Source organism: Chlorocebus sabaeus, chromosome 9 (assembly GCF_047675955.1).
Source record: "Chlorocebus sabaeus isolate Y175 chromosome 9, mChlSab1.0.hap1, whole genome shotgun sequence".
NCBI classification, from domain to species: Eukaryota; Metazoa; Chordata; class Mammalia; order Primates; family Cercopithecidae; genus Chlorocebus; species Chlorocebus sabaeus.
Window position 1 is genome coordinate 37,003,914 of NC_132912.1, and position 22,148 is coordinate 37,026,061.

General features: G+C 38.5%; 1 protein-coding gene across 33 annotated transcripts in view; it reads left to right on the forward strand.

Annotated features, from left to right (window-relative positions):
• ZNF438 (zinc finger protein 438) overlaps positions 1-22,148 on the forward strand; it is a 177,765-nt gene that overhangs the window by 74,054 nt on the left and 81,563 nt on the right. For 25 of the 33 annotated variants that reach the window (XM_073018873.1, XM_073018885.1, XM_073018876.1 and 22 more), the window contains one exon: positions 8,896-8,972. The exons of 1 other annotated variant lie outside the window; for it this stretch is intronic. The gene's annotated coding sequence lies outside the window, so the exon portion shown is untranslated. Of the gene's footprint in view, positions 1-8,816; positions 8,845-8,895; positions 8,973-22,148 lie in introns of those variants that run through there. 7 more of the 33 variants (XM_073018896.1, XM_073018892.1, XM_073018893.1 and 4 more) reach the window with 3 other exon arrangements.

The window sequence follows — 22,148 nt, forward strand, 5'->3', positions numbered from 1 at the left end:
CAGAATAGAGAACCCAGAAATCCATGTATTTACAGCCAGCTGATTTTTTGATGAACATGCTAAGAACATACATTGGGGAAATGACATCCTCTGAAATAAATGGTGCTAGGAAAACTGGACATCCATGTGCAGAAACTAGATACCTGTTTCTTACCAACATCAGTTCAAAATGGATTAAAGACAAACCGTGAAACTATTAGAATAAAACACAGGAGAAACACTTCATGACACTGGTCTAGATAAGGTTTGTATGGGTAAGATTCAAAAGCACAGGCAAGGAAAGCAAAAATAGACAAATGGGATTACATCAAACTTAAAGCTCTGTACAGCAAAGGAAGCAAAAGAGTAAAGAGACAACCTATAGAATGGGAGAAAATATTAGCTAACTACACACCTGACAAGGGGTTAACATCCAGAATGTATAAGGAATCTAAACCACTCATTAGCAAAAAGCAAGCAAACAATTGGAATGCTAAAGTGGGATAAGATCTGAATAGATATTTCTCAAAAGAAGACATACAAATGGCAACAGGTATATGAAAAAATGTTCAACATCACTAATCATCAGGGAAACGCAAATCAAAACAGTAATGAGATTATCATCTTACCCTAGTTAGAATGGCTATTACCAAAGAGAAAAAATAACAAATCCTGGCAAGGATGTGGAGAAGAGGGAACTCTTAATTTACACAGGTGGTGAGAATGTAAATTAGTACAGCTGTAATAAAAAACAGCATGGTAGTTTTTTAAAATATTAAAAACAGAACTGCCATATGATCTAACAGTTTCACTATACTGGGTGTATATCCAAAATAAGTGAAATCAGTATGTTGTTGAAGAGATATCTGCCCGCCTGTGTTTATTGCAGCACTAGTAGCAATAGCCAAGATATGGAATCAACCTAAGTGTTTATTAGTGTGTGAATGGATAAATAAAATATGTCATATATACACAATGGAATACTATTCAGCCATAGAAAAGAATGAAATTCTGTCATTTGCAGCAAACATGGATGAACCCAGAGGTCATTATATTAAGTGAAATAAGCCAGGCATCTCATTTATATGTGAAATCTAAAAAAGTTTATCTCATAGAAGTAGAAAGTAGAATAGTGGTTACCACTGGCTGGGGAAGAGATAGGAGAGATGAAGAGAGGTTGGTCAACAGGTGCAAACCTACAGTCACATAGGAGGAATAAGTTCTGGTGTTCTATGGCACAGTAGGGTGACTGTAGTTAATAATAACATATTTCAGAATACAAGAGAGGCTTTGAATGTTCTCATCAAAAAATGACAAGTATCAAAATACCACACTGTATTCCATAAATATATACAATTATTATGTGTCAAAAATGAAACTTTAAAAAGATATCAGTTTGGTCACACACATGTTTATGTAAACATAGTTTTTCATTTCACTAACAGTATTCCCTCTTTTATATTTCATCACTTATCTCACATTGGTATTTTTTATGTTGTGTTTGAAAATCACTGCTATAGAGTACCATAAAGAGTCTTAATTTTGTATTTGTAATCCCACTCTTGCTTCAATCATGAGAAAGTGACTAAATAACTGTGTTAAATGAACTGAAGGAGAGCCTGAGCATGAATCCTTTGGCTTGATTATCTATGTACAATAGTTTAGTAAGACGAAAATGGTTGGTTATAATTGCAATGATTTAGTTGGAGTATATTGTGTTTGGAAAATTGTTTGTTTTATAATATCTCAGAGAAAATTGGCCTCTCAGAAATAATTTTACTGTATAATGAACTTTGCAAATTGCTTCTGCAAAATCACTAGGTTAAGGCTTCTGCTTTCAGTTAGGTTGTAGAAGGTGGTAGTGGGATATTGTGGCTTCTGGAACAACTAAAAGAAAAAACAAATTACAAAAATCAACGTTGTAATAATATGTTACTACCTAATAAAATGCCCCAATATTCAGTGGTGTGAAACAAGTCTCATTTAGCTCATGGGTCTGTGGGTTGAAAATTCAGGCAGGTGCCAGCTTGGTGATTTTTGGTTGCATGTCTCGTTGACTGAGATCATTGAGTGGTATTCTGCTTGTGGATGGAATGCTCTGGAGGATTCAAGGTACATATATACTGGGTGCCTGGGCAGAGGTGGAAGGCTAAGTCTACATGACCTTTCTAGCATGGTAGTCTCAGCATAGTTAGACCTCTAATTATTGTGGCTTGGGGCTTCTAGAGAGAATTTTCCTGGAGATAGAAAGTGGACGCTGCCAGTGTCTTAAAGCCTAAAACTGAAAAATGGTACCATATCACTTCCACTATGTTCTGCTGGTCAAAGGAGTCACAGAGTCCTCTCAGTTTTAGTGAGAGAAGTCATAGGCATGACCTTTCAATGGAAGAAGTATCAAAACATTTGTGGCCATCTTTAATCTGCCACAGTCCACTATCCAGTCACAAATGATTCAGTCTCTTCCTGTGTTCCTTATATACTCACCCACTTCCAAGAATCCCAAAATTCCTTTCCAACGCTTCTTTACCCCGAATCTTAAAGTTCAAGAACTTGTTATTTCCAACAAGTATACTGCTCAGGAATCTCCTCAGGTGTAGCTGAAGAGACACCTACCCAACAATACAATGAAGAAGCAGTCATAGAATAGCTGCAGTAAACATTTCCATCCACAAATAGGGAAACAGGAGACATATAGCTTCACTGGTCCATAGAAATTTTCATATCCTGATGTTAGTTCTTTTATTAGGCTATTCTTGCCTCCTGATAATGATTCTCCCTGGCTCCAGGTTTTGCTCTCTCAATTTAGAGTCATCCTTTTTCTGTAAGAAATAGTCATTTTTTGCAACTGAGTAGCCTTTTCAGCCTTTCTGCCTGGAGAAATTTGACAGTCCAAAAGCCTGTTTTCATTTTGCACTATCTCTGTCCCTTTCAGCGCAAGCTGATGTAATGTTTTTTAAAACTTTATGGGTTTCCTGTGTATCAAATTGTAGCCCACTCCATTAATCAGAGGCCCACCCACATTTATTTTAGAGAGGCATTTTTTTTCTTTCACACTGAGTCAAGGTATTTTGAAACAACACCCATAATATTCCTATGAACTTTTCTGTCTATTTAAGAGTCCAAAGTGCACATCATCAAGATTCTTGGAGGCCTTTTGCCTTAGAACAGAATCTAAGTGTCATACTCTTAAGATTCTTAGAACCGAACTAGATTCTTAGAACCAAACTAGATACGATTTTAGTTTTTCTGTCTCAATAAGGTGTTTTACAGCCATGCTGTAGAGATTTTTATCCTGAAATCATGTTTTACTGGTAGTAGGCCCCAAGCCTTAATGGTAATTCTGTAACTCTGAAGCTTTTTCTTACTTTTCTCTCTAGAGATAATGGGGATGAGAAACTGTTTAGTTTTGAAAAGATCAAGTCCTGGTTCTTTAAAAATTTTCCTCCAAATTCTACTTGAAAATGAAACAGTTCTTTCATCAGTTTGTGTATGCATAACTTATAGGTAGCTAAAAGAGACCACCACTTTCAACCTTTTGCCTAGAAATCTTCTTAGCCAAGTGTACCACTTTATGGGGGTATATTTTTTCTTTTTCTTTTTCTTTTTCTTTTTTTTTTTTTTTGAGACAGAGTCTCACATTGTTGCTTGGGCTGGAGTGCAGTGGTGCGATCTTGGCTCACTGCAACCTCCGCCTCCCGGGTTCAAGCGATTCTCCTGCCTCAGCCTTCTGAGTAGCTAGGATTACAGGTGCCTGCCACCACGCCCAGCTAATTTTTTGTATTTTCAGTAGAGAAGGGGTGACACCATGTTGGCCAGGCTGGTCTCAAACTCCTGACCTTGTGATCCGCCCACCTCAGCCTTCCAAAGTGCTGGGATTACGGGCGTGAGCCACCGCACCCAGCTTATTTTGTCTTTTCTATTTCATGTGAGGAACAGTGTTACAAACTTCCCACTGCATAAGAAGAGTTATTCCTCTGTCCTCCATAAGGTTTTCATTAATGTTGTTCAAACCTTCACTAACAGTCTTCTTAAGTCACTTCCAGCTTCTGCTCACCTCTGGTCCCAAAACCAATGCCACATATTTTAAGATTTTATTACAGAATTCCACTTCCCTTTACTAGATTCTGTTATGGTTCTCTAATTCTGTGTAAGAAATTACCTAAACACATCCCCTTAAGACAACAGCCATTTTATTGTACCTCACAATTTGTGGGCCAGAGAAAAGGGCAGGCTCAGCCGGTGGTTATTCTTCTTCATGTAGCATCACCTGAGATCACTTGGTGGCCTTCAACTCGAGAATGAGCTCAGTGGGGTCTGGAGGATTGAAGACAGCTGTAATCACATTTCTGGCACTTTGGCAAAGATAACCCAAAACCTAGTTTTATCTGAGACTGTCAACCCGAGGACCTGCATATAGCTTCTCTACATGTTAGACTATGTAGTCTACAGTAATTAGACTATGATGGTCCTACAGTAGTTAGACTATGATGACAGTAGCACAAAAGACAGGAAGGAAGAAATAGATAAATTTTATTATGAAGTTTTTATATTTTGTATGTAAAGTGGTATAATATTTGAAGTTATGTTGTGGCAGGTTAAATGTGCATATTTTAAACATGAGAGCAATCACTAAAACTACAAAGATACAAGTATATTTATAATAGGCCAGTAGTGGAGATAAAATGGAAAACTAAAAAAATTCTATTTCAAATATGGCAGAAAAAAAGGGAAAAGGGAACAAGAACAGATTGGGACAAATAGAAAATAACAAGATAATTCATTCAAATCCAACCATATAAATAATTACATTAAGTTTAAATCATCTAAATATTCTAAAGACAGCAATCATCAGGCTGGATAAAGTAGCGAGACCTAACTATACTGTCTACAAAATATTCCCTTCAAATATATACTAAGCGGTTAAAAGTAAAATAATCAAAAGAGATACCATGCAGGTACTAATTATTAAGAAAACTGGAGGGAGGTATATTAATAGCAAATAAAATAAACTTCAAAACATGAGATAATACTAGCAGTATTGAGAAATATTTCATAATGATGTAAGAATCAATTAATTAAAAAGACATAATTTTAAATGTCTATAAGCCTAATAATAAGAGCCTTAAAATACTTGAAGCAAAAATGGACAGAACAGAAAAGAGAAATAGATAAATCTATTACAGTTAGTTATCTCAACACTTCTCTTTCTCACTTTTCTCTCAATTGATAGAACAAGTAGGCAGAATGTCAGTTAAAAAAAAAAAAAATCTGGAAGAGTACTAGGTGTAAAGTAGAAAAAATCAACATAACCAAAAGTTGTTTCTTTGAAAAGATTAACAAAACTGATAAACCCCTACTGAGAAAAAAAAATGAAAGTTCAAATTAACAATATAAGAATAAACAGGAAATATTAATAGAGATCCAGGAAATATATAAGGGATAAGAAAATATTATGAACAATTTTATGTCAATACATTTGACAGTTTAATGAAATAAACAGATTCTTTGAAACAACTGTTTCTCCTCTTTAATATGACTGCACTAACATTGTTTTTCCATCTTCTCTTGAATTTGTTCCATTATTTAGCACTTTCCCTTGAAAAATACAACATAAAAATGACTCAAAAGAAGTAAAAAATCTCTGGGAGGCCGAGGTGGGTAGATCACGAGGTCAGGAGATTGAGACCATCCTGGCTTACACGGTGAAACCTTGTCTCTACTAAAAATACAGCAAGTTAGCCGGGCGTGGTGGCAGGCGCCTGTAGTCCCTGCTACTTGGGAGGCTGAGGTAGGAGAATGGCATGAACCCAGGAGGCAGAGCTTGCAGTGAGCCAAGATCACGCCACTGCACTCCAACCTGGGCGACAGAAGTAAAAAATCTGAATACTGCTATATCTGTTAGAGGTATCGACTCCTTAATTAGAAATCTCCCCACCTCCAGTGGCATTCATCAACTAAATTGGGTCTCAGTATTAAGTCCTTGAGTGTGTCTAGAAATTTAAAACCACTGTAGCTGACGAGTTCTCCCCTCAACCCACCCCCCATATGGTTTTCTTCATACTTTCCGTTTATTTACTTTACATCCCTGTTGTTGGAGTTTGAAGGGACCAATTAATTATATCACTTTTTTATTCTTTCTTTTGAACTCTTTAAGAAGTAGACTTAAGATGAGAATGAAAATGTCAGTTTTGTTTATGGAGAAACTAGGTAAAAGAATACACCTAGCTTTGCATCTTGTCTTCCTACCCCTTCAAATTGGATAGACTTAACTTTTCCTGTAGCGTTTACTATGTAGATGACTGGACAATGTATTTGCATTTGGGCAAGCAAGTTCTGAGAGTCAAAGACTGATGACACATGTGGCCAGTCTTTTGCCCTTTCTCACCAAACAGATGTGTCAGAAAGAGGGAGAAAGGTTGGTGTTTTGTCACCTACAACTTAGGTGACGTCCTAGTCTTATTATGGTCCATTTTTCCAAGCAGTCATGCCTTCCCAGTTCAGATGGAACCCACAGTCCACTGCTGACTTACTTTCAGTTCCTTATGTTGTTTGGACCTTATGCTCTATTGTGAACAAGTTTTATAACTTTGATCTTTTCTCATACCTGTTTTCCCTTCTCTTCCCTAGAAATTTAAACCTGGCATTCAAAGGCTGTAATTTTTTTTTTTTTTTAACCATCTCAAGAAAAAGCATGGCATTTAAAAAATCCTAGTTTTTAAAGGAGGCTTGATTTGTACCTTTGCTTACCAGTATCAGTTCAAGGCTCGGCATGCCACCTTTGTTCATTAGTTCCTTTTCTTGTAACTCTTTCACTACCATCTCCCTTTTCTACTTCCTGTTACTGGTTGACTTCCAGGACAGTGCTCCAAATTCTTCAGTGGTGTCACCACCGGGCTTGAAAGTAATGTCAACCCATACCATGTGACTATAATCTGTTTCTCCAAATTCATATTTTTGAGTTTCTGATACTCAGAACTCACAGTGTTTTGCCAGCCAGAATTGTTTCAGTATCTTAAATACTGAAAGCCCCTCTTTTCTGTTTTCTTATTCTCTGGCAATTTTTTTCTTTTAAACTCTTAAATTCAAATTTTTTTTCTGTTCATATACTTTCTCTCCATCTCTTTTTCTCCATTCTCTCCTCCTCCCTTTCCCTCTTTCCCTCTGTCTCAATAGATGGTCTTGTGATTGGGTCTAAACTCCCTCAACTTTACTGCCTTACACACAAAATGTTTATATTCATCACCTATCCTTTCTTCTATTTCTAACCGTAGAGAAACAACTGTTTCTCCTCTTTAACATGATTAACTGCACTAAAGCTCCTGTTCCCGTCTTCTCTTGAATTTGTTCCATTATTTAGCAATCTCCCTTATATTTCTTCCTGTTACTAGCATTAAAAATGAAAAAAAAAAAAAAAAAAAAAACCACCAACGACGAAAACCTTGTTAAAGATTCAGCTTCACTTTCAAAGTATGCCAGACTTCTTAGAAGACTGAAATTGATTAATTCCACTTTTTCTCCTTTAAAAAAATTTGCCAATTATTGAAGTCTTTGTTTACTTCTCTTGCCTTTCTGAAACGTATTCCAAAGATTCCCAGTGACTGGTAAATTATTCTCAGTTCTTCTGCCCTGAAAAGACAGGACTGGGCACGTTCTTCTTTTGCTCTTCTTTCGTGACTTCATTGATAGATATCCGTATTTTGTGGAAGGCCCCTTCTGAAATAAATAAACCTTTTAGGAGATGTGCAAACTGTTCTATTGACTTAGTGCAGTAAATAAGACTACACGGATGATTCTGAAATGATACCTCCTTAGAGAAAATTTGTGTAAGATTTGTATTATAGATTGGAGCTCCGAAATTCTAGGACAGGTTATCAGAAATGAAGCGAGTCATTGGATTGGCTGATTTCTTAAGTTCATGGTTGATGTAAACAATGCATGGTTCTGATCGGAAAGAAAGGTCTATTGTGGCCTAAGAATCCTACGTTTGTAACCGTATAACTGAATGTTGGTGATGGTTTCAGGTCTCAGTCTTGCATAATTGTTTAGGTGGTTATTATGCTTCTCATTTTCAAGTATATCTTCAGAGAATTTTAAACTTTTTACTTTTATTGCAGTTACTCTGATTTCTTCTCATCTTGACTACTGTAGTAACAAAATGGATCTTACTGCTTTTTGAATTTTCTCATGGTAACTTACACTTGAAAGCCAGAGCCATCTTTTACAATACAAATTTGAATGTGTTTTCTGCCAAACACCCTTGATGTCTCTTTATATACAAAATAAAGCCCCATGTACTGACTCTAGCATGCAGCTTCTTACAATATAATCTCAGCCCCAAATCCTAGTCCTTATAGACCTCCCTCCCCATTTCCCTCTTTCTGTTTGTATTCAGTCCATAAGTCAGAGCCTTCCCACATTTTCCTTATAGTAATTAACATACTCCAAAATCCCACAGTGCCTTGTGTCACTTGTAGCACTTACTACATCTACCTCAATATAGAGTTTTTCGTGTTTGCCTCTTATGGCGGTTTGTATTTCTTAAGGACAAGAACTGTCTCTTATTCAACTTCATGGCTCCCTGTTCCCTATGATACTGAGTAGGGCACAAATGCCAGCTAAATTTTAAATAATTCAGTTTAAATCAGGGTTAAATATCTAATAATATGTTTTCTAAAATTTTTAGGAGGTTGACATAAAAATAAGTGAAGACAATATATCTCCTATTTTAGAAGTCTTTGAGCACAGCTTGAGATTTTTATTTTAGATTCTCAAATTATACATGGTATCAGAACTGTAAATTTTATAGAACTTCATATAACTCTTTTATGGTCTTTCAGGCGCAATCATCTGATTGGCTTCTATAAGGTACGTAGAAATTCTTTTTAATTTTGTTATTTCCACTGCATTTGTTTTCAGATAGAAATGAATGCCATTTCCCATCCAGTACTGAAGTGTTAAAGTTAGAAGACATTTGCTAAGTCAAATCACTTCAGGTAAGTCTGCTCACATCTAGCTTGGTACCAGCTTAAGGTTTATTTAAAATGCAAAGAATTAAGTTCGCTAACTTGGACATCTCAACTCTCAAATTTCTCAGCATATCTTCTAGTCACCTGGTATGTTGAATCACTGGTCTTGGGAGATAGTGGGAAAATGATTTCTTATTAAATTTCACATGCTTATAAAAATAAAATGTTCTGGTCAGGCATGGTGGCTCACGCCTATAATCCCAGCACTTTGGGAGGCCGAGATGGGTGGATCACCTGAGGTCAGGAGTTCGAGACCAGCCTGACCAACAAGGTGAAACCCCATCCCTACCAAAACTACAAAAATTAGCTGGGCATGGTGGCAGACATCTGTAGTCCCAGCTATTCTGGGGGCTGAAACAGGAGAATTGCTTCAGCCCTAGAGGCCAAGGTTGCAGTGAGCTGAGATCATACCACTGTACTCCAGCCTGGGCAACAGAGTGAGACTCCATATCAGAAAAATAAAATAAAATAAATTGTTCAGTTTTAAACTCATGGTGTTATTTGTCTAAATGAGACTAACACATTAAAATCATCCTTGTATTTGTATCAAGTCTAGTTGAAAAATCCTAAGTGCTAAACATGCTTTTGTATTATAGCTTTTATATATATATATTTAGTTTTTTAAGTCTTTATGCAACTTTTCTAAATTATTTATATGTTCTTATTTAAAGAAGTACTTTGTTAATTAACTAGCACTTGAACCTTAAATGTTTATTAACTGTTAGTGTAAAAAAATCTTTGAAAGGTCATCTTAATCACCCTCAACTCTTACAGTGATCTCCTAATAATCTTTCTGTATTCATTCTCTCTTCCCCTGTCCTGTGTTCATTGTTAGATAAACCTGCATATAGAACTACTTTTAGTAATTTTAAAATGCTTTAATGGCTTCCAACTCCCTCTTGGATGGAATCTGTGTTCCTTTGCCTGGCATTCAAAGCCCCCCACCAAGGTCCTGAAAACATACCCCACTTAAGCCAACTGGGCTTTTCCTGTACTCTGAAGTCTCCTTGTTCTTCATGCATCTGTCTTGACTTGTACTGGCCTTCCTGCCTGTGATGTCCCCTGCTGCCCTGACTCTGTTTCCTCTGCACATTGAAACCCTGTGCAAGCCTCTCTATGACATGTTCCCTGATTACTCCAGCTAGAAGCACTAGTTCTTTCTCTCTCTGCCAGTGTCATCTGATGTTTTGTTTGTGTCACTATTGTGGCATATTTTACCGTGCAGCTTTATTGTTTGTATTTATGTTTGTCTTATCTCCCACCATACATTGTAAGAACTATAAAATCAAAGATCTTGTCTGATTTTTGTCTCCTACAGCTTTCACCATAGCCTTTAATAATGCTTAGTAAATATTTATGTAATAAGAGTGTGCTTGGCTTTTTCTCTCATCATTTCCTTTGTCTTTCATCCATATAAATGCATATGTTCCATATTCTTGGCAACCATTTTTGTTCTGCACTCCTAGTTGCCATCTTACCCTAGGAAAATACTGACCCTAGTGCAGTTAACAAGATACAGTCAGTTCCTGACTGAAGAAATACACTGTATTCCAAAAGTTCATGTCTAGTTCTGTTGTTTGGAATGCAGAATGCGTTTTTCCACAAAAACAATGTTATAAATAGTGGTTAGGTTCTCAGCCAGCCCTCCCAAGACTATTTAACTCATAAGTACCAGCACTCCTTTCACTATGGGCAGCCATGGTGTACAATGCTGTTTTGTGGAGAGATTGTAGCTCTGGATATGAAAATATATCTCCCATGCTCTAGGAACAGGACAGAAAGTTTCTGGGCAGGTTGAACAGTAGGAGAGTCTGAGCTGGGGCTCTGACAGTGTTGGCTATTCTACCATCAGAAGCTTCTTGGTTTTCAGTATTTACAGGAGAGACTTTTACCTATAGATTGCTGTTACTCTCATGTCACCTAAATTGAGGGCAAAGGGACACTTGCTCTTCTGATCTTTCCCACGGTTGATTAGGATGGTAAATGGGGTTTTCTCTATCCTTTCACATGAGTGGGTTGTTTGTAAGTCAGGTATTGACAGATCAGGGACTATTTTACTGCTTCCTCCTTTTGGATGTGATACAAACTTATGGGAATTGAATATATAAACATAGAAAATACTTCTATCTATAGGAAAAAAACACATTTACAGGTATCACCCCTGTATTTGACATCACATCAGTTTTTGTGGACAAGTGATTCTCATTTACATAAGCATAATAATGCTTCTGGTAAGAAAAACATCAGTATGTACATAAACAACCCTCAAGGTTGACGGTTAAGGTTGTCAGGCTGTAAGAGAAAACACTTCATAAATTTCAGATAATTTATTCAGTCATAAGTATTGAGCACATGAGTGTCTACTTTATGCTTAATACTGTGGTCAATGCTAGGGGCTAGGAAGTGGGAACAAAAGATGTTATATAAAGTTTGCCTTCGGGCTGGCGCAGTGGCTCATGCCTCTAATCCCAGCACTTTGGGAGGCCAAGGTGGGCGGATCACGAGGTCAGGAGATCGAGACCATCCTAGCTAACATGGTGAAGCCCCATCTCTACTAAAATCACAAAAAATTAGCCTGGCGTGGTGGCAGGCACCTGTAGTCCCAGCTACTCAGGAGGCTGAGGCATGAGAATCACTTGAACCTGGGAGGCGGAGGTTGCACTGAGCCAAGATCTCACCGCTGCACTCCAGCCTGGCAACAGAGTGAGACTCCATCTCAAATAAATAAATAAATAAAGTTTGCCTTCCCTGGGAAGTCTGAAATATAGGGAGAATAATATTAAACATTCACATTGAAAACAATATGTGATTAATTGACATAAAATGCTTCATAAACATAAAAAATGCCTTTTGGATTCTCAGAATGGAAATATTATATCCCCATGGTTGTAAGGATACTGGTGGGATTTCACTTAGTTTTAGAAGAATAGTACTAAAGCTAGGCCGGGCATGGTGGCTCATGCCTGTAATCCCAGCACTTTGGGAGGCTGAGGCGGGTGGATCACCTGAGGTCAGGAGTTTGAGACCAGCCTGACCAATATAATGAAACCCCATCTCTACTAAAAATACAAAAATTAGCCAGGCATGGTGGCATGCTCCTGTAATCCCAGCTACTCAGGAGGCTGAGACAGGAGAATCACTTGAATCCAGGAGGCAGAGGTTACAGTGAGCCGAGATTGCACCATTGCACTCCAGCCTGGGCAACAAGAGTGAAACTCCATCTCAAAAAAAAAAAGAAACAGCTAGAGAGGAAATGATATTCCAGGTTGGATTAACAGCATGAATAGAGGACTGGCAGCACAAGCAAACAAAGCATTACTGAGTGGAGCAGAAGGGTTAATTCATGTTGGCTGAAACAATGGGAGGGCGGTGGGGAATTAGACCACTGGTTCAATCCTGGCAGTAGGTAAGAGTCATCCATAGATATTTTTAAAGATATTAAGTCCCCAGATCTTAGCCCAGAACTAGTAAATAGAGTTTCAGGGTGTGGGACATAAGCCTGTTTATTTTTTAAAGCTCCCCTCATGGTTCTGATGTTCATCCAGGGTTGAAAATCCTTGAATTAGAAGAATGGTCCAAACTTAGGAATACCATGAATGCCCTCCTGAGGAGTTGAGCCTCTGTCCCTCAAGCAGTGGGAAGACTGCAGAAGTTTCTGAGATGGGTGACAGGATCAGATTGGTGTTTGCCAAGATAAATGATTTGTCAGCTATATGTGAATGGAAGAGAAGTAAGAAACAGCTTGAATTAGAGCAGTGGTAGTGGTAATAAAGAGAAGAGCCACCTTTTTAGGTGTAGTTAGATGTGTGGGAGCTGGTGATGTCAGCCTTGACCTCAGCATGATCTGTTTTATAAACTGATTATACAACTTCATCCTCATTAATTTGATCTCTTTACTTATTCGGCCTGGCAACTTAAATAGTAATTTCAGCGAGTTTGCATTTAATGGAAGAAGACCATTGTCTACTCATGTACCCGTCTAACTCATAATAGTAAGTGAAGTTATGTGTACGAGGAATATGACCTTTAACATAATCATTATAAAGCATTTAATAACCTCCCACATATGCAATAACACAACCCCAGTCCTGCATGATTGTGCCAGGAGCCAGAATCACATGTATAAAGTAGTTATTAACACGCAGTTCCCTGGCATTAAGTTGAAATTTGAAGAAATGTTCTAAATCATGTTATGTATTTTAATATTTTTAGCATTAAATTTGATAATTGCATAATTTTCTGATGTTAGACCCAAGCATGCCTCCGGACTATAGCACCTTTTCTTAGTCTGAGTTTATGCTTCTCTTCGGCAAGGAGTGCAGCTCCTCACCCCACATTTGGGCCCATCCCCTGCTGATGTCAATCCATGAGCACCCCTGCCCTAGCCTCATCCAAAGGGATAACTGGGCTAGCAGAGAGGAGTTGTAAAGGAGTCAGAATTTCTCTTGTGGCACAGACACACAAAGGATCTTGGTGGCTCTTTTGCTTCTGGCCCAAGAGGAACATGATAGCTGCTAAGGTACACACACTGAGGAGTCCCAAGTCTCACCACAGTTCATATCTCTTTGATGTGTTTAAAATTTTTTTATGTTTGGAGGCAATGAACCACATTAATTCGAGAGCAGAGAATAAGTTCAAAGCATAAAGTTTTGACGTGACCTGCCTCCTTTTAAAAAAAGCTCAACATCATAACTTTTAAAAACAATGACTTTCTTGCCAATTCTTTAATGGTACACGTGTGACAACAGTTTCTACCATGGTCTTTGTCCATGACAATGCATTTATTGTTGTTTTATCAGTATCTCCACATTCTGTGAGTTACATTTCCTTTTTTTTTTTGAGATGAAATCTTGCTCTTCTTCCCCAGTCTGGAGTGCGATGGCATGATCTCGGCTCACTGCAACTTCCGCCTCCTGGGTTCAAGTGATTCTCCTGCCTCAACCTCTCGAGTAGCTGGGATTACAGGCGCCTGCCACCACGCCCAGCTAATTTTTGTGTTTTTAGTAGAGACGGGGTTTCACCATGTGGGCCAGGCTGTTCTTGAACTCCTGACCTCAGGTGATCCACCCGCCTCGGCCTCCCAAATTTCTGGGATTACAGGCGTGAGCCACCACGCCTGGCCGAGTTGCATTTCTAATAGCTATTTAGATTTCTGCTAATCACCCAATTGTTTAACCAGAGAGTGGGTGGTTTACTTAGATTTGAGGGATTCTATAGTAGAGAGGGAGGAAAAAGGGGGTAATATTTATCAAGTGCCCACTCTGTGCCATGTTCTTTACATGTGTTTTTCCACTTTAACTCCATTTTACAAATGAGCAAATGGGGCTTTAGAGATTTAAAAAAATTTATCCGAAGTCAAAAGTTGAGTTGGCTATAGAAACTGGATTTGATTACAGGTCTGGCTGTCTGACCGTCTAATCATCCTGGTCTTATAAATCTTCATGGCTTTTATGTGTGGGGTAAGATCAGTGAACTCAGAATTAGGAGGTTTGAGTACAGGCTTCACCTCTTCTATAGTTTGGATGTTTGTCCCTCTGATATGGTTTGGCTGTGTCCCCATCCAAATCTCATCTTGAATTGTAATCCTCATAATTTCCACATGTCTGAGGAGAGACCTGGTGGGAGGTGATTGGATCATGGGGGCAGTTCCCCCATCCTGTTCTCATGATAGTGAGTGAGTTCTCACAAGATCTGATGGTTTTATAAGGGGCTCTCCTCTCCTCGCTCCTCATGCTTTTTCTTGCTTGCCACCATGTAAGATGTGCCTGCTTCCTTTTGCCATGATCGTAAGTTTCCTGAAGCCTCTCTAGCCATGTGGAAGTGTGAATCAATTAAACCGTTTTTCCTTATAACTTAACCAGTCTCTGGTATTTCTTTATAGAGATGTGAGAACAGACTAATACACTTTCCAAACGTCAAGTTAAAATTTGATCCCCATGTTTGAGGTGAGACCTAATGGGAGGTGTTTGAGTCATGGGGGCGGATCCCTCATGAATGTCTTGGTGCCCCTCCTTGCTCTGTTAGTTTCCACCAAGAGCTATTAAAAAGAACCTGGCACTTCCTCCCCTCTTACTTCCTCTCTTGCTATGTGATCTCTGCACTTGTGGCTCTCCTTTGCCTCCGGCCATTAGTGGAAACAGCCTGAAGCCCTCACTAGAAGCCATATGAATGCTGGAACTGTATGCCTCCTGTATAGCCTGCAGAACCATGAGCCAAAGAAGCCCTTTTTTCTTTATAAATCACCCAGCCTGACATATTTATAGCAACACTAAATGGACTGAGGCAACCTTGTCACTAACAACCTTGAACAAGTTATTTAACATCGCTGAGCTTGAGTTTCCTCATCTGTAATATGGGGATAAAACCTGCTTTACCAACCATTTGGGGTTGTGGTGAGAATAATAAGCTAGGGAGTTTCCAAATGATTTCATAGGTATAAAAACCAATAGAAATTTCAGAGATGTTTAATTCAAGCAAAACACAACAACATTCAAGCAAAACACAACAACAACTATAAAGATTAAATGAGATGATTTGGACATATTTTATGGCATTTTACTTCTTAGCGTTGCTCTACAAACGTACTAAAAATAATGTTGGTCAGTTTTGTAAGTTCTAGACACTGTGGTGTTCCAAGCTGTCTCATTGTGCATTTAATACCTCACTGTAGTAGAGAGTGTCTTGGCAACATATCAAGTACCTGTTTTCACTTGCCAGAAGCAATCATTAGTTTCTATACCATAGCAAATAGGTCTGAACTCTGGTAGATACTAAATAAATGTTTATAGCCAATGAGGCTACTAACTAGCGATATGGCTTATTGGACTAGAGTTGATATTAACATTCTCAGAACAATTTTTCTTATATTTTTGAAGTTTTAGAACAAACCTGAGGAATAAAGACATTTTGTAAAACTTTTCACAAAACTGCTTTTCAAAAATGTTTGCAAGTTTCTGAACAACTTTTATAGGTTACAATATGGTGAATACTGAAAGACAGTTATGAGCTATTAATATCAACTTACAAATCCTTCAAGTATGTATATACAAGAGGTAAGAAGTTTGGGGAACTCAATAAATTGTAAGGATAGGGCTGTGAATGAAGTGACAGTGAGCCTGAGAAATATTAAAGTCATGTCCTAGCCTTAGACAAAACCTTTACCCAGTTAAAGCTGTAAGTCTTTTTCTATATGGGACACCAACTGACGAGTAGAGGAGCAGTATCAGACTTCAGATACACAGATGCAGATCAAGGAGAGCACACCCATTTGGTCTTGGATTCCTGAGTGTGTACAACTCTTCTGCATCTGCCAACTCAGTATATCCCAAAGAGGGTTCCCCTGTCCTCAAGTACTGATTTCAGCATGGCTCCCAGTGCCCACACTGTGTCTGCTTTCTGCATCTGGTAGATGGTTGGGGCTGCAGTTGGGGCCAGGTCAAGTGAAGTGCAAGGGGCAGTAGACATGGAAAGCAAAGAAAACATACAACAGAGATTGCAAAAATCTGGACCTCTTGACAAGTTTGGTTCATAAATGTGTTTTGCATAGCATGCATAATGTTTTTTATTTTATTTATTATTAATTTTACAGACAGGGTCTCACTCCGTCACCCAGGCTGAAGTACAGTGGCCTTATCATAATTCACTGTAGCCTTGAACTGCTAGGCTCAAGCCACGCTCCCACCTCAGCCTCCTGAGTTACTGGAATTAAGGTGCAAGTCACGATGCCTGGCTCTTTTGTTTTTAAAGCATAAATAGCTTGTTAACAGGTATTATTTTAACTAGTAACTGATATAATTTGTTGTTAACTAATTTAATGCACAAATCCAGATTTCTGCATTCTCTTGGAAACTGGCAACTTTGATCCTGCTCTTGCATGTGGCAGTAACCAGCTAGAGCTAAGTAGAAGCTGCCTCTATTAGATGGGAGGCTGTGCTTTTACATTATAGGTTGTAACCTATAACACACCTGGCTGTTGTTTTTCTTTAAACAGAATTTAGAGGAAAGTTTAAATGTTACTCATACCACCATCTGTGTTAAAATTGGAAATAGCAAGTTGATTGGATGACATATTTTAATGTAAGTGAGAGATGGTATTAATTTTCTAGGACTGCATAAGCAAGTACTACAAACTGGATGGCTTTAAATGACAGCAATTTATTCTCTTACAGTTCTAAAGGCTAGAAATCTAAAGTCAGGGTGTTGGCAGGACCATGTTCCCTCAGAGGCTCATGGGGAAGATTCTGCCTTGCCTTTTCTGGCTTCTGGTAGCCCCAGGCATTCCTTGCCTTGTGGTAGCATAATGCCAGTTTGATTCCATCTTCTCATGGCTGTCTTCCCTCTGTGTCTGTCTACATCCAAATTTTCCTCCTCTCGTAAGGATACCAGTACATTGGATTAGGGCACACCCTAATCTGGTATGAACTCATTTTAACCTGATTATATCTGCAAAGACCCTATTTCCAAATAAGGTCATATTCACAGATACTGGGGGTTGGGACTTCAACATACCATTTTGGGGTACATAATTCAACCCATAGCTGATGGCATATTTCTTTGTAGAGTACAGAGTAATGGTCAAGGGCAGGGTGCCTTGAGGCAGAGTGCCTGCATTCAAATTCACAACCTATTTGCTATGTGATCTTGGGTAAGCTGATTACCCAATACCTCAGTGCTCTCATCTATACATGGGATAGTGGCACAATCCTGTAAGGTTATTATAGAATTGCAGCAAGGACAAAATAAGTTAACTTATATAAAGCACTTATTACATTGCCTGGCACATACTATATGCTCAGTAAACTGAACTGTGGTTATTATTAGCTCTTATTCATATATAATTTAAATGTATGCAAGGAGTACCAGTGCCAAAAACTATTATTTAAGATAGCACTATGAAACAAACCATGGAAAAACCAGGGATAGTTGGTAGAATTGTTGCATGAAAAAATAAAGAGAGACTAGAATTTTAATAAGTTTTTTTTTTTTTTTTAATGCATGCAACTGTAATACTTTAAAAATGTTAGCATGCTCACTCTTTTAGATTACCTGCCTGGCCCTTATATGCACTTGAAGCTAGCTGAAGACCCGAAGAACTTCAAACCCAGAAGCTTAGATATTACCTGTTGGGTTGTTGAGCACAATGGCCTGTAGATAATAGGGAAGTTACTCCAGGGAGAGTATCCAAGGAACACTGACTTCTAAAGAAGACTTCCTACGTATCTCCTTGGGAGCATGTTATTACTGTCTACCTTCTCCTTATAAATCTTTAGATTAAAATTATCCTGGTCCCGAGTCTCTGGGTCAGAGATTGAGACTGAATAATTCTTTGAATTTAAATTATACGTTTCCTCCCAAGGGAACAAATATTTTAAGGTGTATTATTTCATTTTTCCACATAGACTTTACATAAAATTATACAACTTGATCTTTATTAAGAATCTGAGACCTCTGATAGAGAAGGTATAAAAAATTGGCAAGAATGTTTGAAGTATGTGGAAGAAAACTGTTCAGTAGGTTAGTGGCTATTGGATTTTTAGTACTATAAAATATACATACACTTCATTCTCAAAGATACTGCTACCTTGAAGACATGAATATTTAACTAAAGTCAAAGTATTTGACCTAAATGGTGAAAGGGACACATGTGCGAACTTTATTTCTGATTCGCGATTTTATTTGAATAAAAAAAGTTAGGGTATTTAATTTGGGGCAAAGAAGTGTTATTTCTGTTGTTCAAGTATTAGTGATTGGAACATTTAGATTCAGTGATGTGTTCATCAGGACTGCTTCAGTTGCAAAGGAAAGAAAGCCAGCTCAAACTAGTTTATGAAAATAAAAGAAACTTGATTGTTTCTGTAACTGTGGTTTCCGGAGGTACATCTGGCTTCAGGCATGGTTTCAGCCAGGAACTCAGATGATCTCATTTGGACTCCTTTTATTCTGCTGGTTTCTTTATTTGTCATTTTTCAGACAGGCATGGTCAGTAAGATGACCACTAGCAGCTCAAGATGATTGTCCATCTAGTTTAGCAATCTCAACAGAAAGAGAACCTGTCACACCAAATGTCTAGCTGCCTGCCTCAGAGAAGATGTGGATTGACTCTCTTTGATCTCATGTGTCACTGTGGCCTGGGAATGGGGTATACTGGTGGGCCAGCCTTGGTATGTTTTCCCAGTGCTCCAGTAGAGGGGCATAGCCCAGTGAGTGCAGGCCCCATGAGGGTCTTATGGAGTAGGAGAGGCTTTCTCCAAAAGAACCAGAAGAGAAATGGGAATGTGTGCTTAGCAGACCAAAAGTGTCATGACTTCAAACCATTAAAATGGTACACGAAATCATTCAGATTGCAGTTTCTGGTTTTAAGAAAGAACTATCTGCTTTTTTTTTTTCTTCTTTTTTTTTTTTTTTTTTTAAGTCTCTGTCTGTCACCAGGCTGGAGTGCAGTGGCATGATCATGGCTTACTACAGCCTCTGCCTCCTGGATTCAAGCGATTTCCCTGCCTCAGCCTCCTGAGTAACTGGGACTATAGGCGCTTGCCACCATGCCTGGCTAATTTTTTTTTTTTTTTTATTTTAGTAGAGGTGGGTTTCACCATATTGGTCAGGATGGTCTTGATCTCCCAACCTTGTGATCTGCCCACCTTGGCCTCCCAAAGTGCTGGGATTACAGGCATAAACCACCGCGTCCAGCCACCATCTGCTTTCTTCTATTAAAATCTTAGCATAAAACAAAGGAAATAAAAACAAAAATTCCAACTCTTTTTGTCAGAGGTAGGTCTCATCAGTTACCTTAAACCATAAAATCTGAAACAGAAAGTATATGATACCATCACTTAGTACCAGAAGGGAAAAACCAAAACACCTGCAGAGGAGATGACAGTGATGTCAGGAGGTTGAAAGGGAGGCATGGTGCTAAAAACAGATGATCAGCTGAAAGTCTGTAAAAGGACCAGCTGAACTCCCAGGTCTTTACCTCACTCCAACTGGACAGCAATGTTCCCCAAATCCATGAGATGAGGGGTTTGTTCTCTGAAACTACAGAGAATCTAGACCAGGACTTGGTGACAGTGGAGGGTAGAGTTAACTGAAAGTCAGGTCTGATCTTAGAGCAGCGGGAAAAACAAATGTCATATATTATAAAAGTATTGAAATTTGGAAGTGAGTGGAGTTCCCTCCCTTCTCTTTGGGTTAGTTTCTAAAACTTAATGAAATGGAAAGCAAGTGTCTTTTCACGCTGAAAAAAGGTTACATTTTATTCCTTATTGTACTGAGACCCGAATAAAATAGATAAATCAGAAATAAGAGTGCCAGAATTTTTTCTTGCCAATATAAATTTTTAGAATTATGCTGAGTTGCTTTTGCTATAAAAACTGGACCAACTAGTCTATTATGGATATTTTGTAGAGAATTTCTGTACTTTCTTTTTGGCTCAGTGAGGTCAAGAATTTTAAATTAGAATTACAGAACTAGAAGGCATCCTCTTATTCATTTCACAAATGAAAGAACTGAAGTCCTGAGAAGTCATGATTTATCCAGGATCACACAGTTAATGGTGAAGGTTGGATGAAATGAGAGCCTCCTGGCCATCAGTTCAGTGATCTTTGTAAAAGACCCTTCTGGTTTAGTTTAACCATCACTTTACGTGCAGTGTATGTAATTTATTGCATTAGGCCAGTTAGCACATTCTAAGTTTGCGTTTAATCTGCTAAAACTAAGGGAACATCTAGGATTAGGAATACTGACAGTGATAAAAATCATGGATGGCAGGAAGCATGTTGAAGAATCTTTAGCTAGGGTGGGAAGTGTTCCTTCATTAGCCTCTGATCCTGCTGTCTGGGAGGAACTTCTTTGTTTATTGTTCTCAGGACCTCATTCTGCCTTCTGGAAGGTTCTTCCTTGCCCATTTTCCTCCAAGGTCACATATATGTAGACATCACAGAACATGCCCTTTGTGGAGACTGTATAGCCTTTGTTTCCTTCTTTCTGTTCTTGAAATTCAGGGAGCTTGAGCATTGTTTTAAGGGTCAAAGAGTCAAAGGCTTATAGGTATCACTTGAGGGGGTTTTGGCAATGCCATTCCTCCAAAACTGAGATGGCTTTTGACCTATCTTGTAGTTATTATCATGTGCTAACATTAGAGTGACTGCATGGACCAGGCTGGCAAGGGCAGTCTTAACTGATATCTCTTGTCTTGACACATTACGTAATGATGTTCTCTTCCACTCTCAAAACTACCCCAGTTTAGACAACGTGTGTTATGATCACTCTAGCCAATAAGCACACCAAAAATTCCCAAGTCTAATACATTTCTTTGTTTCCTTATTTTTATTCTCAACTTGCTGGGGAGTCTTCTATGGCCAACGGAAATGGGTTTTGTGGAAAATTAACCTACTTAACTTGATTTGCAGCAAGGCTGAGTCCCTCTGTTTGCCTGAGAAAATATAATGGGCCAGTTTTTTTCAGTCTTTTTCAGTCTTCTTTTTTACCATATGAAATCCAGAAGCAGTCAGCTCCTCTAATCCTGGGAGTCCCCCAAATTTCTGAGTTTTCTATTTCCATTCATTTCTGCTCTCAAATCTGTCAGTGCTTGCCTGTGCACATTTCTTTCTTATAATCTTTGATAAGTGCAACAAGTAGTACTTCGTTAATCTTTTTTTTTTTTTTTGAGACAGAGTCTCACTCTGTCGCTTAGGCTGGAGTACAGTGGCACAATCTCAGCTAACTGCAACCTCTGCTCTCCTGGTTCCAGTGATTCTCCTGCCTCAGACTCCCCAGTAGCTGGAACGACAGGCACCCGCCACCACGCCCGGATAATTTTTGTATTTTTAGTAGAGACGGGGTTTCACCATATTGGCCAGGCTGGTCTCGAACTCCTGACCTTGTGATCCACTCGCCTTGGCCTCCCAAAGTACTGAGATTACAGGCATGAGCCACTGCACCTGGCCATACTTTGTTATGCTAATATTGTTCATCTCTTTTTTCCATAGACATAGGCTTGGTAGACACTTGTTCTGCTCTTGAAGTTGTATCAGTCATTTTTTTAAATGGAGCTATAACTTACATACAGTAAACTCACAACTCTTAAGTGTTGAGTTCAGCCAGTTTTGACAGTTATGTACATCCATGTAACTACTACCCAAAATACGA